This window comes from Lissotriton vulgaris, chromosome 2_1, assembly GCF_964263255.1.
Source record: "Lissotriton vulgaris chromosome 2_1, aLisVul1.2, whole genome shotgun sequence".
Taxonomy (NCBI): domain Eukaryota; kingdom Metazoa; phylum Chordata; class Amphibia; order Caudata; family Salamandridae; genus Lissotriton; species Lissotriton vulgaris.
Window position 1 is genome coordinate 1,053,871,070 of NC_141687.1, and position 21,048 is coordinate 1,053,892,117.

The following is a 21,048-nucleotide window of genomic DNA, read 5'->3' on the forward strand; positions in this document are numbered from 1 at the left end:
TAACTGCTTTTGTCACAGAGAGCCTTTTGTTACTGCAGTACATAAGACACAGCCCTAATGTTTGACAGTGACTCTTACGAACTGTAATCAAAGAGCTGCAGGCAAGTTGCATAAAATAGGTTAGGACGTTGTATTTTTTCCCGTCTTTCATTATTTATTCCTAATGTTCCTGAAAAGAGTTTGTTTGGGAATGATATACATTCGTATTAGTAAAGTCAGCCTTTACCAGTGCTCTAAAACAAATTAACTGTATGTGAGAGAGAGTCTAAAGAGAGATGAGAGGTGTCAGGCAGTGGGCATTAGGACCCTGGGGTCAGGGATGTGGGAAGGGGACACCGGACACCACATCCGGTCAGGGGAGCAGGGCGGGACAGAAGAGGAGCAAAGGGCTTAGAGGCAGGAAGCAGATACAAGCAGTACGACAAGAGAAGCAATAAAGAGGTACCTGTGTACTGAAGGAATCGTGTTGCGTGGTCCTTGGGGCATTGCAACACTACAAGAGGTACTTCTGCCCAGTGTCATTATGGGGCATCTGAGTGGGAGGTCATTGGGGGGTGGAACAAAAATAGTTGTTGCACCGGGCGCCAAAGCCAGCGCTGCATTGCAGCCAGTCAGAAAATCCATGACATGGGTCATAATCCTGCATATGCTGTCTACCAACGCAGGCTAGTATGCTTTATGTATTTTGGTAAAACAGGTTCAACGTTACTCATCTTCAATGAAAGGTTTATAATACATGGTTACATTTTTGATGGAAACATCTGTGTTGAACTAGCAGGCACACAGTACAAACTTTACAGCAAAAAACTTTGGGAACGATGATTGTGAAATCCAGTCCTCACCTCTCGACTACAATGAAGTAGGCAAAGGAATAGCTTCCCATCAGCCGAGAAGGCGGGACAATGCCAGGCCCACAATTTTGTCAATCTTGGAACTTGCAGAGTATAGCACAGGGGTCTCCAACGTATAGCTTGTGAGCTACTGATAGCTCTCCTGCTACCTATAAGTAGCTCTCCTGTGTACAAACCAACCTACTAAATAAGAAGCATTCGCTTTGCTGAATTTTATATATAAACAATAATTGTAAAGCATGGATAAAACGTATGTATTTTCACAACTCATAAGCTCATGTTTTTAAAAAACGGTAGAATTTTGAAAATATATTTAAAGCTGATATTTGAGAGACAAATCATGCAGCATTGGGGACATTTCTTATAATATTACCTTGGTGCCAGGTGCATTGCGGCTATGGCTTTTATGTAATATGCACATTGAGGCATTTTACATTGATAAACATTGCTGCTGGCAACTATGGCTGATAAACTGAGGTGATCACTGCAGGGAGACTTTCCTATAGTGCCCATTATTTTAATTTGTTTGACGTAGCAACTATTGCAACAATAATGATATTAGTAGCTCAACATTTTTATTGAATGTAATTAGCTCTCATTATAGCACCTCATGTCTAACGGGACTCTATATATATGTCCGAAACGAAGCCCATAGACAGACAGCATAAAATACAGCAATTGCCAACATAGAAAAGGGACTACATTGCCACATATGATAAATGGTTTGAACCACCCAGGTTTCAACCAGCCCAGAGATCGAAGATTTAAAGATGTCGGACATACATGGAAACATAGTCCACTCGCATCTGCCTTCTTCGACCTGTAGTCCTGAATTTACAATGTTAGAACAAGACTACAAGTACCAGAAGGCAAAAAGTAAAAAAAAAAAGAAATCGATAAGCTTGAGTGTGTTTTTTCGAGTGGAAGCGGAACGTGGTGGGCTGATGACAATGCAACTCTGTGAACATTTTTTTTTAAATATCTTCCCTCTTTTTCGGGTTCATGTACAGAATTTTGCAAATCTCTTAAACACCTGTGACTCAGCCAAATCCTAGGCTATTGCCTATGAGCTCCGTAGCAGTGATTGACCTCTCGTTGAAACCTGCTGTGCTGCATGAATGAGGCGAAACAGCACAGCAGGCAACTTTTTAAAGAATTCAAAGAGTGTCTCTGGTGTGAAAAAGAGGTCTTGTGAAAACATCTCCATGCACTAAACTATAATTAATGAGCGTTCTTACCCAACCCTTTATTAAGGATCCAAGCATACAGCTTTCTTCCTCTACCATGCACACCCAGCCCATCCTTTTCTTGTATGTTAATTTTCACCCCTGCTTATTCTCTCCATCACTGCTTACTTCTGTTTATCACTTTTTCCTTCCCTTTTTCTTCAGTTCGCTCTTTTACTCTGTTCGTTTTTAGTACACAACGTACTTTGGGGCATCTGGAAACTAAGGCTAATTAACTCATAAATATTTTCCTCTTGGGGCAAATGTTCTTCCTTTGTGACACCAATTCTGATACATTTAATGAGCTGCTTTCTTAATTCTACATTAAATCCGGTGTTGGGACAAATTAAATGGCATATTAACAAGGGGGTTTATCTCCGCTTTTTTGGCTTTAAAAACAGGACCACCTGTTACCTTGCCAGGTTAGGGGTTCACATGCCAGGTTAAGGGTATACTTGGTGTACAGTGAGTTAGCCAGGACTTATGCCAACATATCCTGATAGTGTGAGTGGAATCAGTCTTCACAGTTTTGATGTTTATATTGTCTAAAAAAACACACAATTTTACTGAGAAAGAATGACCCATATGACATGGTGTAACCATCGTTTGAACTCAGGTACTTATTTAATGGGTCTCCCGAGTAGTTTTTCTTTTGTGTGCCCAAAGACCTTACTCACCAAACAACCAGAAAAATCCATGGTGTTAGGGAAAAATCCTTCTCAGCTAAGTGGGGAACCCTTATTTCTGGCTGTAGGTTGTTCAAGCTTGAACCTTTTAAAGGATCACCCCTAAGATGTACCCTCCATATAATACAAATACGTCAATGGCTTATTTAGAACAGGTGGCTTTACCACTTAATTTCAGACATGCGCTAACAAAAAATATACCACAACATGGGCTTTCGCAAATCGATTGGAGGGGATGTTACCTTTGTTGTAGAGGACCACAAAGAATACACATAAGAGGTATTCTATGAATGGGTCACATTTCAGGCAGTTAAGGGCCAACTCAGTAGCAGTACAAAATCAATATAGAGCATATGAGGATTTAGAAATCCAACTCACTTATTAGGAATGCATGAACTGGTTCCTAGTTACCCTACCACATACTTTGGAAAATATCAGACTAGGCCATCTGGTTGATGAGGAAGTAACATGGCCAGTCTTAGCCACTTTCACAATATATCCAGATATAGCATTTATTACATACCTAGAGCTAGAACTATACGGAGATTTGGCTACACTCTATAGATGTCTAGTATAATTCAATATGCAAACTATAAAGGCTATCCCACAAAGGGCTACTTAAGCTGCACTTTCACAATTGGCTACAGCTGGATTTGGTCCACTAACCATAAATGCAATAGAAGGTAAGGTTCCCAGCAGTTGGGCTGAGATTCCATCCTGGAATGAACAAAAAACTATTCATCTTGAAGCTGTGTATTCCTATACAGGACCCCAAGAAAAACATAGAATTCTCACAATATGCCTGCCAATGGGGCTGCCCCAGTGAAAGACTGTGCCACTAAGGACACAGTCCTTGCTGCAGTCTATACCAGAACACATGGTACACCATCATTAACTGTTTACCTGAGGTACTTTAACAGATCCATATTTAGTAAAGGACAGCGCCTGCCCTAGATTTGGAGATTTAATTAATGGGCAATATTGCCACAGTCTCCTCAATCATACCAAGTAATATAAAAGGGGAAGCAGCTACATTGGCTATACACCAGTGACTCATGCAGGTTGCTCCAGTAGAACAAGTGCAGACTGCCTAAAGTTATTGAAGAAATGTACGCATCCATAGGTAGAGATAATTTGGGAGCCAGACCTAATAAATCACAGTTTAAAGGTAATTCTGAAAAGGATCACTTAAAACTGGCCCCTGAGTCTTTTAAGTAGAAATGGGATAAAAAGACAAATGAAGAAAAGAATAAAACACAGAGTGGATCTCCTCAACAGGAGTCCACCAAAAATGTGGGTAACCATGAGTCAATAAAACAGCATGATAGGTATATGTTATGCTATGTTTAAAGCCTTTACTGGTTATTGAATAGCAAGGGTTTAGAGATTTTCCAGAGTAAGAATTTGGTGGTGGATTTAAGATTCAACAGGAGACTGTTCCATTCTTTGGCCGTGGAGGTAATAAAACGTCTGCCTCCCCAGGATGAGCATTTAAACATAGCGACTATCTCTTTTATTTGCTGAAATGGAGCATAGTATCCTGCTGGGAAGGCACCACTGAAAGCTGTCCATCAAGTAGTTTGGGTCTAGATCACGGGGCTCCTTGTGGGTGATTCAGAAGGCCTTAAAAGAAATGTGCTGATTAATGGGGAGCCAATTCAACCTTCTCAAGGCCCTGGACACGGTTTATGACATAGGGATTCCAAAGAGCATGCGTGCTACAGTGTTCTGCAATGTTTAAAGCTTGTTCAGAATACTGATACACATCCTTCTCATTCCTTTCAGGAAGTGTCTGAAAAATGCTTGGAGAGAGGAGGACAATCCGAGCACATATCAAGGGAGTATGTGAGACTAAAGAAGGACTCACAAACCTCTTCTGACTTAATAATAAAAAAGAAAGACAAGCCTACAAAGTCAAAACCTCAATTTAAAAATAATGTGGCTTGGATTAAAGCCAAACATGCCACAGATATTAAGGACTCAGCTTCTGAATGGGAAGTCGGCTCAGACAATGCTGGACAGCATGGCAGAAGTCGCAATAGTTCACCTGAATCTGACGGAGTGTCTGGTGGCAGTAGCAATGAGTGACTTCATCCAGGTGGAAACACCAAGCCAGAGACTGAGTGTCCCAAATGAATTCTATAAATGGCAACTCCATATGGAGGGAGATATACATGTAAGTATCAATGTTCTCTTTTACTTGTCATTTGGCTATAACATTCTCTTGGCTGAAACAGATTGACCACCGAAGTCCTTTAGGGATTTCACACAAAGAGAAATAGTCATTTTACCAGCTTTTTCTGATCTTGTTTCAGAATCAGTAAAACACACATACGTCAAGGAGTGAGCCTTTACACAGTCTCCAGCATTCTACAGCAACCACGTGTAGTGGGATGAAGGATCCCCTTACCACATTGTACCAGTGAGATCCAGCCACAACCACAAAGATAATATCCCATTAAACATGAGGCCAAAAAACAGGTAAGAGAGATACTCAACAACTTGAATATCAAGGAATAGTATTAAGTTGCACCTCACCAATGAATTATGCCTTGTTTTCATTAATCCTATCAGACCATTCATATAGTTGAGTCTTATATTACATACATGTGAACACTGCTACATGCATATTTTCTGTACAAAATGCGCATAGCACGACACTAATAAACAATATAGTGCACCAAAAATATAAAACCACATTAGACATTTCAAATGAGGTTTTCTGCTAAAACATAGTGCCTGAAAGCAGGAACTTTACTGCATTTAAAACTTTAGGTTCTCTAAAACAGTTGTGTTGATTTCCCAAAGGGTATAAGAATAGCCCAGGTAAGTTTTCAGCTTATGTAATAGAACTGTTCTAATAATTTGATAACTAAGCATTGTCCATATATCTAATGGATGATGACTTAACAACACACTTGATCAGTTTAGATAGCATCATTTTGGGATATGCTCGCATGGGCGACAAATTTAACTTAAAGAAAATCAAAAAATGCCTATCTCAGTGTCCTGATCTTGTGATGCAAGCTCTCAAGTGAAGGCAAAAGCCTTGTAACACAGTTATTAGAGAAGTGATTGTATTTACTACCTCCAAACACTTTAAAAACACTCAAATCAAAATTGAGCTCTCAGAATTTTGGTAGAACTTACAAACCAGATTATGAACAATGGGTGAAACCATTTTATGGCTTGATTAAGCCAGACATTTCAAGCACACATTGTACATCTGAACACACACAGATTTTATAGTCAGTGCATGCATACATATTAGTTTCAAAACACTTGCACACACATTTTACCACCACCACAAATTTCATGGTCCACATAATTGCGGGTACAACAGGATACACATATGCCACATTCAAATAAGGAGACACTGTACCAACTACATAAATAGCATTTATATTCAAATGCAGAAATGCACTGATGGACTTCGAGGCAAACTGGCAGATTTTGAGGCAAGACTGCAATTAACTCCCGCTGCTCCTTTGAATCAGGAGTCTAATGGTTGTGTCTTTCCTCAAGAGAAGCAGAGCTGAGGGGATATGGCACTGCTGAAGAACACGGCGAAAACGACTCATGCTGCCCGTTTAGCAGGGCTATAACCCCCCCCTGCATGGAGAGGATAAAATTGCTCCGATTAAAATTGGCAGACCTGCATTGCGGCTCCTAGTAGCAGGTAAGAGGGCGGAGCTGATATCAGAAGGTGAGCTCTGCGGTCCAACGGCTGATGCTATTGTGCTTGCATCGCTACTTTGTAGACCGACCACCAAAGAAAATGAGGATGATTCTGTCGAGAGTAAGTTATCGCCGAGCTCTGTGGAAAGGGCGGAAGAAGAGCCTGAAGCTGGGGCTGAGCTGCCTATAAGGCTGGACCAGAGGGGGAGCGTGGACTTGCGAATTTTAAGGGAGTCTTTGGCCAGGGAAATGGATAATATTGGAGAAATATCGACTACGGGGAGCTGTGGCACTGAAGGGGGGCCAGCTGCATAGCAACAGGGAAAGTAATGGAGAAAGCCCTGGTAATATTAGCCAAAATTGTGAAGTTTTTAGCCCTGAGACGGATGGGTCTAATGAGGATATACAAATGAATCAAACTAGCCAAATTAATCAAAGTAGTGTTCTTGATCGATCTCAGGCGACAGTTAACCTGCAGAATATAAGCCTAAACATGTCTGCTGGGGCGGGAGAGGCCTTAACCTCAAGAGGATCTACATAAGCCTCACAATACCTGTAATACTCCAGTGACGAGTCAAAGGAAAAAGTATCACAGGGGAAAATAACTCAAAATTACTAAACCCCAAGGGAAACCCATTGATCCTCACGGGGGCAGTCTGTATATTAGCTCTGGTGCCCGCCAATGCTTAGAGAACAGTTCACTTAGGAAATGGGTACAAGCAAAGGGGGAAGTCAGGGCATAGATCTCCCGTATATCTTGCTCTGGCTTAGCTAAGAGCCAAGGCACGGGAAGTACAGTTAGCAATGAAAATAGTGAGGCTGGAGCAGAGCAAGAGATATCCCTGACCTATCCCCTAATTACTTCAGCCTGTTATAGTATTCAGAGCAGTCTAGACAGTCTGCCTGGACCCAGTAAGGAGTTGGCTAACAAAGTACAGACAGCTTCATTGGTGGCAGAGGGTGAGACGGGAGGAGAGCCACTCATGGTGAGAGACCCTTCATTTGCAGCAATATTACCGGCTCTGCAAGAACAACGATGTGAGGCTCAGGGCCACCATGCGCAGGTTAGGGGGGACTATTTTAGTATTAAGATGTAACTGGATGAAGTAACGAGTACGACTGAGCTACAAAGCAGGGTAGCAGAGGCAAAGGAGTCAGTCACTTCTATTGTACAGACCATCCAGTCACATGATCAACAGCTTCAGGCTTGCCAAGCTAAGATTGAGGAATTGGAAAACAGGCAAAGAAGGAATAATTCAAGATTATTTATGGTGCCGGAGGGTAAGGAGGATAAAGACCCCAGTGCCTTTGTGGTCCGACTCCTTCAAAAGGCCTTTCCCATCCTATCAGATTGGGACTGGGATTGCCAAGTTCAAAGAGCACACAGGCTCCCTTTAACTATACAGAGGTCTAATGCCCGGTATCCTTTTCCCATTTTGATTTTTTGCAGGATTTTTTTTGCTGGGACAAGCACTGTGTTTTAAGGCTCATCCCAATTCTCCTGTGGCAGTGGACTCTTTAGCAATATTTTTTCAATCTTACATAAGCCGCGCAACCATGGAAAAAAGGTGGAAGATGAGACAATTTATTGACCCACTCAAGGCAACAGGGGTTCAAGTGTTTCTGCAGGAACCTGCAAGATTGAACGTCAGTAAGGATGGAAAGCCATTATTCTTTGGCTCGGATTTGGAAGCCAAACCGGCACTAACAAAATGGTAGACTGCTTGATTATCTGGCATGAACATTGGGTGGACAGCTTCTGGTATGCTGATCTTTGTAAACTTGCTGTTCCCTCCCCCCCCCTTTCGCAGTTTCATCTTAGGTGGTGGAATTACAGTGGGTTCGGTGGCTACTATTATTTTTGCTTTGAGGTTTGGCATTTTTATTAAACAGGTATGGCATTAATCAGGTGCTTATCTTGGAATGTATCTGGACTGAATAGAGGCCTAAAAGACAGCTAGTGCTAGAAGAGCTTAGGGCATATAAACCTCATTTAGTACTTTTAGTAGCAGCACACTTATCATATAAAGACCGGGGTCTTCTTGAACAGTGGGGATTTCAGAATTTTGTATATACCTCTCAGAATGTGTCAATTACGGGGGTTGGTATCCTAGGGCCTCATTTATGAGAAGTGATGCATTGCTGCGTGAAAGCAGCAATGCGTGACTTCTTAGTGTGCCCTCCTTGTGACATGATTGATGCGTCATATTTTCCTATCCGGTGCTCTTTATATAGAGCCATTTATTCAGGCACTTCTGGCTAACACCTTGATTTGCCCGATGAATATTGAACAGCGCCCCCTTAAGCTCACGGCATATGCCGATGATATAGCCATCTTTACGGAAAAACCAAAGGAGGCTATAGAAAATATAGATAGAGAAGCAAAACAGTTCAGGCGTTTTTCCAGATATAAGCTGAATAGTAATAAAATTCTGCTTAATTTTCAGCCGGAAGTCCCAACTGAAGGGCCAGGGATTCTGTAGATACATGGCAAGGCATTCAAATTAGATTTTCTTTATCTTCCATATATAGTAGACTCCCTCTGTGGGGCAAGCCAATGCGGCCTGGAATTTTTCAAGATGGCACGGCCCATCAGTGGGCCAGGTATGGGGTACACTCCTTGGGACAACTATACGATTGTAATGGCATTAAGACATTCGAGAATCTCCGGGCGACATTTGATATCCCTCAAAGCTTGTTTTCTAAATATCTACAGGTCAGGGACTATTTAAAGTCCGGAGGGTTGCCGGGTCAGATATGTGGGAGTGTAGGAATACTCAGAACCAGCAGGCCACCATCAAAAAGACATATTGAATTCTTTGTCAAAACAAGGCAGAGAGATGTGAGAAATTGGTGGTCAAGTGGAGTGAGATTCTGGGGGAAAATATTACTATTGAGAACATGAGGATAGCTCTGGACACTATTGCCCGACCTGTACACTCGGTGAATCTATGGCTGCAGCAATTTTGGGCACTCTGCTTGCTTTACTACACACCAGAAGGGATTGCCAGATGGTCTCAAGGTGGGGATGTATGGGGAGGGACTCATGGAGGGACATGTCAGAACTGCCCTAAATGCGGGCTACATGTGGCTGGCATTGTTCATATGTTTGTTATGTGTCCTGCCCTGAAGGTGTTCTGGGACAAGATATTAGCAGCAACTAAATATAGACTGGGTAGGGACCTCACACTTTCAGTAACTGAAAGGATGCTAGGGTATAAGGATGTCTGTGAGTGGAATAGGCCTATGCTAACAAATATGCTGGTTGCTGACCGGTTGGCCAATAGCTAGAACTTGGATCTCTCCCAAACCCCCTACGGAGATGGAATGGTGGCTTATCCTTAAAGAAACTTGGGAAAGGGAAAGGGTGCTGGCCAAAGCTAGGGGAATTCAAGCATTGCAAAAGTATAGATCCATTTGGGACAGTTAAGAAGAGCTGTAAAACATTGGCTTAAAGTCTGTTGATTGGTATGATTGTTATACGGACATATGGATTAAAAATGGCTTAGGAGAGATTCCCCCGCTTTTTGGTCCTGGTTCTTGTTTTTCTTGTTCTCTGCTTGTTTTATATTTTACTATGCTTTGTTTTCCATTTTTTTGTTTGATTCTATGACTGTACTTCTTTTTGACAATAAAAAGAGTTTTAAAAAAATGCAGACATACAATTTGCACCGACTGAAAAGATCCTGATAGCAGTACAGACAGCTTTGATGGCTCAGGGAAAACTAATACTTTTCATGACCGCGATTCCAGCCAGAGATTGTTACAAAGGCCAGCATTCCCAACACAAAAGCTTTACATCCAAGATGGATACAATGGGCCAACTCAATCACAGCAACAGTTGTATATTATGTTTTTGACTTTACACTACAAAAACAATCATACCTTCAGTATGAACACAAATTTCCTCTGCCCAGTGAAATAATGCCCATAAAGCAGTTTCATTTGCACATATGGTTCTGCCCAGCCTGCAGTAGGGGCAAATACCTAATACTCTTCTGCTTGCATGGCAGTGCATAGTGAAATGAGGGATGGAGAACATACACGCAGTCACTTGGTGATTGCATTGAACACCTGGCTGAACCGAAAGCTCTAATTCTGGCACTTGAGAATACAGATCCTGAATTCCCCGCACTTATAATGTGCAATTTATATTATTGTATCCAGTCTTACTGAGTATTTACACTACCAGAGCCAGAATGGATTTAGAGACTCCAAAGACTAAAAAATCAAGCATAAGATGCTTTGAAGGCAAGTGCTTAAACTTAAAGCAAGTATGCCGCAGGCTCATGTAAAACATTCGCTGAGCCATCAATGTGTAGTAATAAATGTTGCAGGGATTTCAATAGCTGATAAAAAGGCAAAAGCAACAGTGCAAACTGCTGCAGTCGCTGCAATAATTCAGTCCAGTCCGAGAATAGATGAAGACATCATGATAGCTGTCAATGCTGTGCGCAATGACAGCCTCTTACCAAAAGGTTTTCCACTAAAATACTACTACCAGTTAAGTGCGCAAAATATTCCATTTGCTCAAATTTCATGAATGTGGGGTAGAGGACTACCTAAATCAGATTGCAGGTTAGGACTGATCCTAGCAGCACATGAGGTTCTAGCATCCTCTCACGCATGGGGTGGGGTCTACAATTTCACTATTGCCACAATGCTATTGGTGGTCAGGTCTTTACAAACAGGCTAATGACTAAGCATGGGCGAATTTTGCGAATCTGGCTTTCGCGAATTTTGCGAATTTGCGAACTCGCAATCCGCAAAATCCGCAAATTCTCACGAATTTGCAGATTTTTTTTTTGTGTTCGCAAGGATTTCTGCCAGTTCGCAAGGATTTCTGCCAGTTCGCGAGGGTTTTGTACCAGTTCGCAATTGCAAACTAACATGCCGGCTCGCAACTGTCATGATTATGTTGTTTCTACGTCTGGTTCATCATCACAGGTTCCCAGCACCCTCTGCTTCACCCCTGCCACCCTCTGTTTCACCCATGCCACCCTCTGGTTCATCATCACTGTAGATTATGGGGGGAAAAAGCAAGCACACCTGCCTGCTTCAACTGACATGAATTAATTTGGGGTTGATTTATTAATGTATCACTGTTTTAAAATTCCAATCTGGCACCTGCTTCCTTATCTGTAATTTGCTTTCTGTTGCAGTGCAATTTTTTTTCCAGGACCTTTGTGGCCTACTTGTAGCTATTCTATGAGCCTGCTGTGAGGGTCAGAGCAGGGTCATACAATTGTTGCAACTAGCAACTGAACTGTGGAGGGGCCCTTGTCAGGAAGCACTACAGGGAATGGTTACTAATGATGAGTTTGAACTTTTGAACCTGCTGTATGCTTTCACTATTGCAAAACTCGTTTTTCTGCAGAACAGCATTACAGTAACTGCAACGCCCCAAACAAGCTTATATGAGAAAGTTGATTTCAAATCCAAAAGTTATCCAAAGAAAATCAAAAGGCCTCAAATCCAAAAAAGTGCAGGCAAATGTCAACCTGAGGAGTTATTCTGATAAAAATCATCATTTTCAGAAGGTCTATGCTGCTCGCTAGTAGATTTCTTGTGCAGAATTGCAATTTTTGTAATTTCGCGAGTGCGAGATTGTTGCTGCTCGCCGCACCTACATGTTCGCAATTGCGAACTTACACTGCACGCCGCAAAATTGTATCACCAAGAAAAAAAAATGGCTATGTCCTTAAATGTGGCATATGTCAGCCGATAAAAGTTTCCACCATAGTTCCTCTACCACAGACACCTCTTTTAATCTCAGGTATGCCTTTGGCTTGTGTCTATATGAATGACTGTGGACCCTTACAAATACATCATTTTAGCAGTGGATTTGATTACTATGAGTATTGCCACAGCGGTTGGCTGACAGTTAAACTATTATAAAGGGCTTGCAAATCTTTATCAACACACAGTCCTATGTCTGACCTCTAGGGCTTACAGAGGCATCATTTATGTGGATGTGCAGTATTCCTTCCCCTATCATTACAAGGTAAGTATGGTAGTGAAGAGGAAAACACAGGACTTAAAGCAATGTTTAACAGCTAGAGTACTAGGTTCAGGTCGCAGCTGGGTTCAACACCTGTTTAGGGTACAGGGGGCCTTAAACAATCTGCCTAGAAGATCCTTGGGTGGTTTGACTCACCTATGAAGTGCTGTTTGGGGTTAAAGTGTGGGTTCCAGACCTTGCCCGTTCCCAGCACAATGGAGGCAGACATGCCTTTTGATATCAGTGAATGTTTTGATCTTTTACGGGACCAGAATGATTTCAAAAATGCTCAGAGAAATGTGCAACCAAAACGTTCCACCACTGGTGAAGTGAAGGAAGCATCGACAACTCCTGGTTGAATTCCAAAGATTGGGGATCTATTACGGGAGAAATAATTGACTAGAAGGAATTCGGATCTGTGCCTATCCTGCCTGTTGAAGGTACCCGAACTGCACTTTTACCACCTCTTGCTGGTAGCAAACATAAGAGATTTGTGTCTATCCATTTCATCAAACCACATCATGTGGCCAGTTCTACATTGTAGGCCTTGAGGGCTCCTCTGTAGTTACCTTTCTCATCTCACTGACTTATAGGAAGTCCCATTACAGGGGATGTATGTCGTTACAACGCATACTTTTACAACGAATACCTTTACAACGCTTTTTTTACACCGCAACATCCATTACAACGCATTCCATTACAACGCATGCCATTACAACGAATTCTTTGAAACTACCTTTACAACGCATTCCACTACAACGCATACTACATTTACAACGCTTACCATTACAATGCATACCATTACATTGCATGTATGGTAAGTACAGGGGGTGCAGCAGTAGGGTAAGTGTTGGATAGTGTAGGGGTAAAAATTACTAATCTAACTCCAGGGGGTGCAACAGTTGGGTAAGTATTGGATAGTGTAGGGGTAAAGATTACTATTCTAACTCCAGGGGGTGCAACAGTAGGGTAAGTGTTTGATAGTGTAGGTATGCGTTGTAATGGTATGCGTTGTAATGACTGCGTTGTAATGACATGCATTGTAGTGGTATGCGTTGTAGGGACATGCGTTGTAATGGTTGCGTTGTAATGGTATGCGTTGTAATGGATGTTGCGTTGTAAAAGTTTCGTTGTAAAGGTAGTGAGTTGTAAAAGTTGCGTTGTAAGTGTTGTTTCCCCATTACAGGCTTCAACCAACAACAAAGTTTCTAATCCCCGGCTGGTAACAGCTAACTCCAAAGTTTCACTACTTCCAGTTACATCGGAAAATACCATACATTCGTCATATACAACACCGATTTCGAGGCATCAATGATGGTGTCTACAATGTACCTTTATAAGAGTCATCTCCAAGTTCTACACAGCTTCCTGAGCCTCCAACATTTGTACAAACAGCCCCTGGCTATTTTGGTGACTGTGATGACTTTTCTTTGGCTTAGTCAAACTCACCACCACAAGGAGGACCACATGAACTTTTTATTTGGCTCAAAAAGACGTACCTTATCCCTCTTTGGATATATGTTTGGAATACAATTTCATTACTTTTCCTTTGGATTGATTTTGTAAATGTCCTTTTTTGTGTCTGAATGGACACAATCTACCAGAATGCTCTGCTGTTGATTTGGTATACAAGGTTTTAAAACCCTATTCTTCATCACACATAATGCAAAGAGACCTCTTTCCTGGTGAACATTAAAGCTGTTCTGCTTCCTGATAGAATTGCTTGGGATATGGTACCCTATAATATATTGGATTCGAGGGAGACTTTACAAGTTTCATATATATTTTGTATATCCTTGAATGATGTCATCACTCCTGGTACTATCTCTGATGATCGGGACACTAACACAGTACATGAAATGCTTCCTGATTTAGAGCTTGACACAGCTTTTAATATTGAAGAAATGTATGATGGTACATCTAATTATGAAGAAATGGTCACCATTATCATGATTTACACAAAGAAAGTACTCCACATGCAGTATTTAATTACACCCAATGGGAACACTTGCCAACACCACCACAGGGTAGCTCAAATACATTTACACAGAAGTGTGCATATTTTTCTTGTCACAATTCAGCAGACCCAGAGTACTAATATTGTAAACTTACACCTTCCCCGGCAAAGTAAAATATGCTCACTGGCACCAAAATATTTTTTTTGCATCATTCATTTCCCAGTTTTCACCAGAAGGGTATGACTTTTGGAGAGACAATATTGATTTAAAATCTATTTGTGGAGCTAGAGATTAGCAGGTTCAGGAGAACAAGGCTTTGTTTAGAGCATGCCTCATACCAAAACAACACATTTTCCTGAATAAAACTGTGCAGTAGACGTCCTGTCTCCGCTTGGCCAAGGTAAAGGATCTAAATACACTAAAAAAATTCCCACTTTTGCATGCTTTCAAATTAGCATCAAATCACAAATTACATGGAAGGCACATTTGACAACATGCTTAGAAATGGGACATACAATTCTTCATGTTCTAATCCAGGCGGATGGTTAGAGTGGCCATTAGATACTAACAGATGTCAGGCAAGCTTTCTTGACAAGCACAAAAGGGTTCAGAGTAAATAGGTCAGACCCATTTCACATGCAGAAACAACACCTAGGAGTGGTCACAACATACAGCATTGGGAAGTTGTGCTTAGAGTGTCTAAATCATTCAACGTTGTTTAAGGTGAAAGAACACTTGCGTCTCCTTTATGATGACATGGACCTATAGGGTTTTTTGTTAGGTCCTCGAAAGACATGCCAAAAACGCTTTCTGTATGCAATAGAAAATGAAGTGTGGAAAGTGTCACACCAGGAATCTGCTGGGAGAATACGTGACAGAGCAAGTTTAGAAAAGGCTCTAGCGGTTTTTCACAATAGTATGACTAGCTTAACCTTAAGGATATATTATCTGAGTAACATTGTATTGCCTGTTATTGACATCATACAGAGTAACATGTCCTTTTTCCAACATGGAAAATGACAGATTAGTTCTATCATGCTATTAAGTTGGACACTACAGACTTTAAACACTGGTCACATTCCATGAAAGCACATAAATGCCACTAGTTCATTTTTATCATACAATCTCACAAAAAACAGACCACCATGGCCAGAAAAGAAGCAATATACACTATGTTACACATAGAAAAGTTAAAACAATTGCCATTTGCTGTTGCAGAGGTACCATCAGCTGAAGGGATAATGCACATGTTTATTTTTCTGCCAATTTTAACTTTTCACTTCAAATACTGCTTGCAACACCATCAAGTAGGTAGATATGAAGTGCTAGGAGAATGGTTTGTACATGAGGCATGGATCCCACCCATAACTTATTGTAGGAATGGTGAGACTGTGAGAATACTTTAGGACATTCTCTGGTTTGCATGAAAGTCACATTTCATGGCGCATGTAATGCATCCAAGGCGAACTTTTTAGAAAAGGGGGTGGTGATGAACAGAGTGTCTGAGTTAAACAGACCACTCTTACCCAGTCCAAAGATCAGGGCTTGATCCATCACCGTTATTTATCTCACTGCCCCATCCCAGCTCAGAACCTGGCTATATGCAAATCAGTCTGTCCCTGGCCCAGTGCATCATGGGAACAGGGCAGACTAAACTACCAAGCCAATTCTTCACCAGAAAGGAGACAAGCTACCGGGGACCGGTTTCTGGCATTTCAGCCTTCTTCGGCCCGGCTTGCTTGAATCCTGATGGAGCAGTGAGAAAGGGACTCATGTCTGAGTATACCCTGCCACACCTATAGTGGCCAAAAACGATTTAGAAAAGGGGGTGGTGATGAACAGAGTGTCTGAGTTAAACAGACCACTCTTACCCAGTCCAAAGATCAGGGCTTGATCCATCACCGTTATTTATCTCACTGCCCCATCCCAGCTCAGAACCTGGCTATATGCAAATCAGTCTGTCCCTGGCCCAGTGCATCATGGGAACAGGGCAGACAAAACTACCAAGCCAATTCTTCACCAGAAAGGAGATAAGCTACCGGGGACCGGTTTCTGGCATTTCAGCCTTCTTCGGCCCGGCTTGCTTGAATCCTGATGGAGCAGTGAGAAAGGGACTCATGTCTGAGTATACCCTGCCACACCTATAGTGGCCAAAAACGATTTAGAAAAGGGGGTGGTGATGAACAGAGTGTCTGAGTTAAACAGACCACTCTTACCCAGTCCAAAGATCAGGGCTTGATCCATCACCGTTATTTATCTCACTGCCCCATCCCAGCTCAGAACCTGGCTATATGCAAATCAGTCTGTCCCTGGCCCAGTGCATCATGGGAACAGGGCAGACTAAACTACCAAGCCAATTCTTCACCAGAAAGGAGACAAGCTACCGGGGACCGGTTTCTGGCATTTCAGCCTTCTTCGGCCCGGCTTGCTTGAATCCTGATGGAGCAGTGAGAAAGGGACTCATGTCTGAGTATACCCTGCCACACCTATAGTGGCCAAAAACGATTTAGAAAAGGGGGTGGTGATGAACAGAGTGTCTGAGTTAAACAGACCACTCTTACCCAGTCCAAAGATCAGGGCTTGATCCATCACCGTTATTTATCTCACTGCCCCATCCCAGCTCAGAACCTGGCTATATGCAAATCAGTCTGTCCCTGGCCCAGTGCATCATGGGAACAGGGCAGACAAAACTACCAAGCCAATTCTTCACCAGAAAGGAGATAAGCTACCGGGGACCGGTTTCTGGCATTTCAGCCTTCTTCGGCCCGGCTTGCTTGAATCCTGATGGAGCAGTGAGAAAGGGACTCATGTCTGAGTATACCCTGCCACACCTATAGTGGCCAAAAACGATTTAGAAAAGGGGGTGGTGATGAACAGAGTGTCTGAGTTAAACAGACCACTCTTACCCAGTCCAAAGATCAGGGCTTGATCCATCACCGTTATTTATCTCACTGCCCCATCCCAGCTCAGAACCTGGCTATATGCAAATCAGTCTGTCCCTGGCCCAGTGCATCATGGGAACAGGGCAGACTAAACTACCAAGCCAATTCTTCACCAGAAAGGAGACAAGCTACCGGGGACCGGTTTCTGGCATCCCTTGTTGTAAATATTTTTGTCCACCCTAAGCGTGGAAGGGTATTCTCAGATGTGAGACCCTTGCTCATTGCACCATCAGGATTCAAGCAAACCGGGCCGAAGACGGCTGTAATGCCAGAAACCGGTCCCCGGGAGCTTGTTTCCTTCCCAGTGTAAGAATTGGCTTTTGTAGTTTGGTTTGTCCTGTTCCCATCATGCACTGGGACAGGAACAGACTAATTTGCATACAGCCAGGTTCTGAAACTGGGATGGTGCAGTGAGCTAAAAAACGGTGTTGGATCTAGCCCTGATCTCTTGACTGGGTGAGAGCTTTCTGTTTAATTCAGAGACTCTGTCCCTCACCACCCCTTGTTGTAAATATTTTTGTCCACCCTAAGCGTGGAAGGGTATTCTCAGATGTGAGACCCTTGCTCATTGCACCATCAGGATTCAAGCAAACCGGGCCGAAGACGGCTGTAATGCCAGAAACCGGTCCCCGGGAGCTTGTTTCCTTCCCAGTGTAAGAATTGGCTTTTGTAGTTTGGTTTGTCCTGTTCCCATCATGCACTGGGACAGGAACAGACTAATTTGCATACAGCCAGGTTCTGAAACTGGGATGGTGCAGTGAGCTAAAAAACGGTGTTGGATCTAGCCCTGATCTCTTGACTGGGTGAGAGCTTTCTGTTTAATTCAGAGACTCTGTCCCTCACCACCCCTTGTTGTAAATATTTTTGTCCACCCTAAGCGTGGAAGGGTATTCTCAGATGTGAGACCCTTGCTCATTGCACCATCAGGATTCAAGCAAACCGGGCCGAAGACGGCTGTAATGCCAGAAACCGGTCCCCGGGAGCTTGTTTCCTTCCCAGTGTAAGAATTGGCTTTTGTAGTTTGGTTTGTCCTGTTCCCATCATGCACTGGGACAGGAACAGACTAATTTGCATACAGCCAGGTTCTGAAACTGGGATGGTGCAGTGAGCTAAAAAACGGTGTTGGATCTAGCCCTGATCTCTTGACTGGGTGAGAGCTTTCTGTTTAATTCAGAGACTCTGTCCCTCACCACCCCTTGTTGTAAATATTTTTGTCCACCCTAAGCGTGGAAGGGTATTCTCAGATGTGAGACCCTTGCTCATTGCACCATCAGGATTCAAGCAAACCGGGCCGAAGACGGCTGTAATGCCAGAAACCGGTCCCCGGGAGCTTGTTTCCTTCCCAGTGTAAGAATTGGCTTTTGTAGTTTGGTTTGTCCTGTTCCCATCATGCACTGGGACAGGAACAGACTAATTTGCATACAGCCAGGTTCTGAAACTGGGATGGTGCAGTGAGCTAAAAAACGGTGTTGGATCTAGCCCTGATCTCTTGACTGGGTGAGAGCTTTCTGTTTAATTCAGAGACTCTGTCCCTCACCACCCCTTGTTGTAAATATCCAAGGCGAACTTGTCATGTTTTCTGAAAGGGTCCCCAGATGCTGTAGTTCGTCTAGCATTCAGATTGCTTTCCAATGCAAGCTATTTGATGTTGAATGATTAAGGTTGCTGCGGGATGAAACCCAGGAATACCATATCTAGTGAAGGTTTCTGCCGTCGTGACCTGTTATACACAAGTGCTTTTTCAACCTACCTGTAATTTAGGGATGCAACAATTTGGTCTTCAATTCAAATTTTGAAAGTGAACTTTGATGCTATGAGCAGACTGAAATACTTATTGTTTCAAAAGGAAATTGCCTTAACCCCTTCGACGCTGATGACGAGCTGGGCTCGTCATGGCGTAGCCTCCTCGCACGCTGATGACGAGCCCAGCTCGTCACGTAAAGTGCGTTTCTGCAAAACCCAGCGCGCGAGCGGAATTCCGCTAATGCGCATGGTGTTAATATCTGCACTAGAGAACTTTCATCTTCAAGTTGCATTATTTTACTCTGAGATACAGTCACTACTCCTCATTAACTCTCACACCCTTGTGGGGAGCTAGTGCACCACATTATTTGATTTGATTTGCTCCACAATGGAGGTTCCACTATGCAGCAAAATGGGGATGGCACTACCACATGTGCTAATATGTCATGAGAGAAGTATGCAGTCCTTTGGTGCATCCTTGCTTCAATAACTGAATGTCAACTGGTTCTTGTCCTTTCAGCCTGTATGGCTACACTGGGTGCAGCCTGTATTCCTTTGTAAACTTTGTACTTTCGAATGTGCCCTAGACAAATGCATGGATATGCCACTGATCCAATCAACGGACATGGAACTGCTGATGGGTCCCCTAAAAACTCACTTGTACAGATGCCCTGCTCGAATGCCATTGCTCCAAAATGCACATTATGAGGCTCCCTCAGATGCTTCGGCTCCTGGTGATTTGGATCCTGGCTTATTTTCCGCAGATGCACTACTGGCCATCACTCCTTCACCGGCTTCTGAGGGGCCGGATTTGAACATGCTTGTTCCCTGAAGATGGTGAGTGGGGTGCCAACGGAATAATCATCTGCCCTATCTGGGAACCTTAATGTTTTGTCTACTCCTCAAACTATTTAAACAATCTTGCAGTTTCGAGCAGTGAATATTTCTTTTCAATTCGGACACCATTACTCACTAAAATTAATTTTAAATTACAGACTTTTTACTTGCCTTTTCCTATTAACTTTCAATATAATTTGGCTTTCTCCAGGCCTTTATTATTAAAGAAGCACAATGCTTTTATGATTTAAGGATCTTAAAAAAGGTTGAATATATACTTTTAGCATTGTTTTTAGGAAGCTTTTAGTCACCTCACATCCAAGGAGTGGGTGTCATGTGGTCTTATTAGACCCGAGCGAGAACACCACCAATTTACATGATCATGTTTAAAGTTGACATTTTTCCTTAAACTTTGACATTTGACAAATGCTTGCATTCTTGCATGGGATAATGTTCCATGAAACAACTTTGCTTACAATTACACATCTACGTTCCCATTACCAGACTAGGGTCTCTGTACGATGCCTGAAAAAGGTTTTAAGTACAATATAAGGGGCAGGGCAGGGATACTTTTCCTCCCTAGCCTTTGTAGGGGGGGTCCCAGAGGAGGAAAAAAAAACAAAATGGCGCTTCTATTGTTTTTTTTCTTTTAAATGAGCCCTTTCGTGGCCCAGGCCTCGGAGGACAAATGAGCATTGATTTTGTTAATAATATGAGGAGCAGGCATGCGATGGGCTTCCATCCCTTAGCTAATATCTGCACCGGGGACTACATCCCCTGTGGTCTGGTGTAGTTATAGACGGGGAAGGGAGTGTGGGGCTCTACTCCCCTGAGTTACCCTATTCAAGGGGCTGGCTACACTCTCAGCAGGTGAGGGGGATATTGGGACCCCTACTTGACCACTTTCAGATGCAGGGTTCCCAACTCCTGGAGCTCTTCTGAGGCAGTGCCATGGTGACTCCAATACCTTGGAGCACTGTTAGCTCCCTGCCCACCTGAGTGCAGGCCGAAAGACTGCATTGATCCCCCGGTGGGAGCAAAAAGTTCCCACCAGGTGGAATCACAGATATTTTTTTCTCTGCCCTCAATCTGGTGGGCAGGGAACTGAGGTTTGCTCTTCTGGTGA

The 21,048-nt window shown here is 42.8% G+C and overlaps 1 long non-coding RNA gene across 1 annotated transcript in view; it reads left to right on the plus strand.

The window, feature by feature from the left end:
- Positions 1–386: 386 nt before the first annotated feature.
- LOC147731583 (uncharacterized) overlaps positions 387–21,048 on the plus strand; it is an 81,935-nt gene continuing 61,273 nt past the window's right edge. The window contains exons 1-3 of the long non-coding RNA XR_015308645.1: positions 387–502; positions 4,549–4,939; positions 5,079–5,244. This is a non-coding gene — a long non-coding RNA (uncharacterized LOC147731583). The remainder of the gene's footprint in view (positions 503–4,548; positions 4,940–5,078; positions 5,245–21,048) is intronic.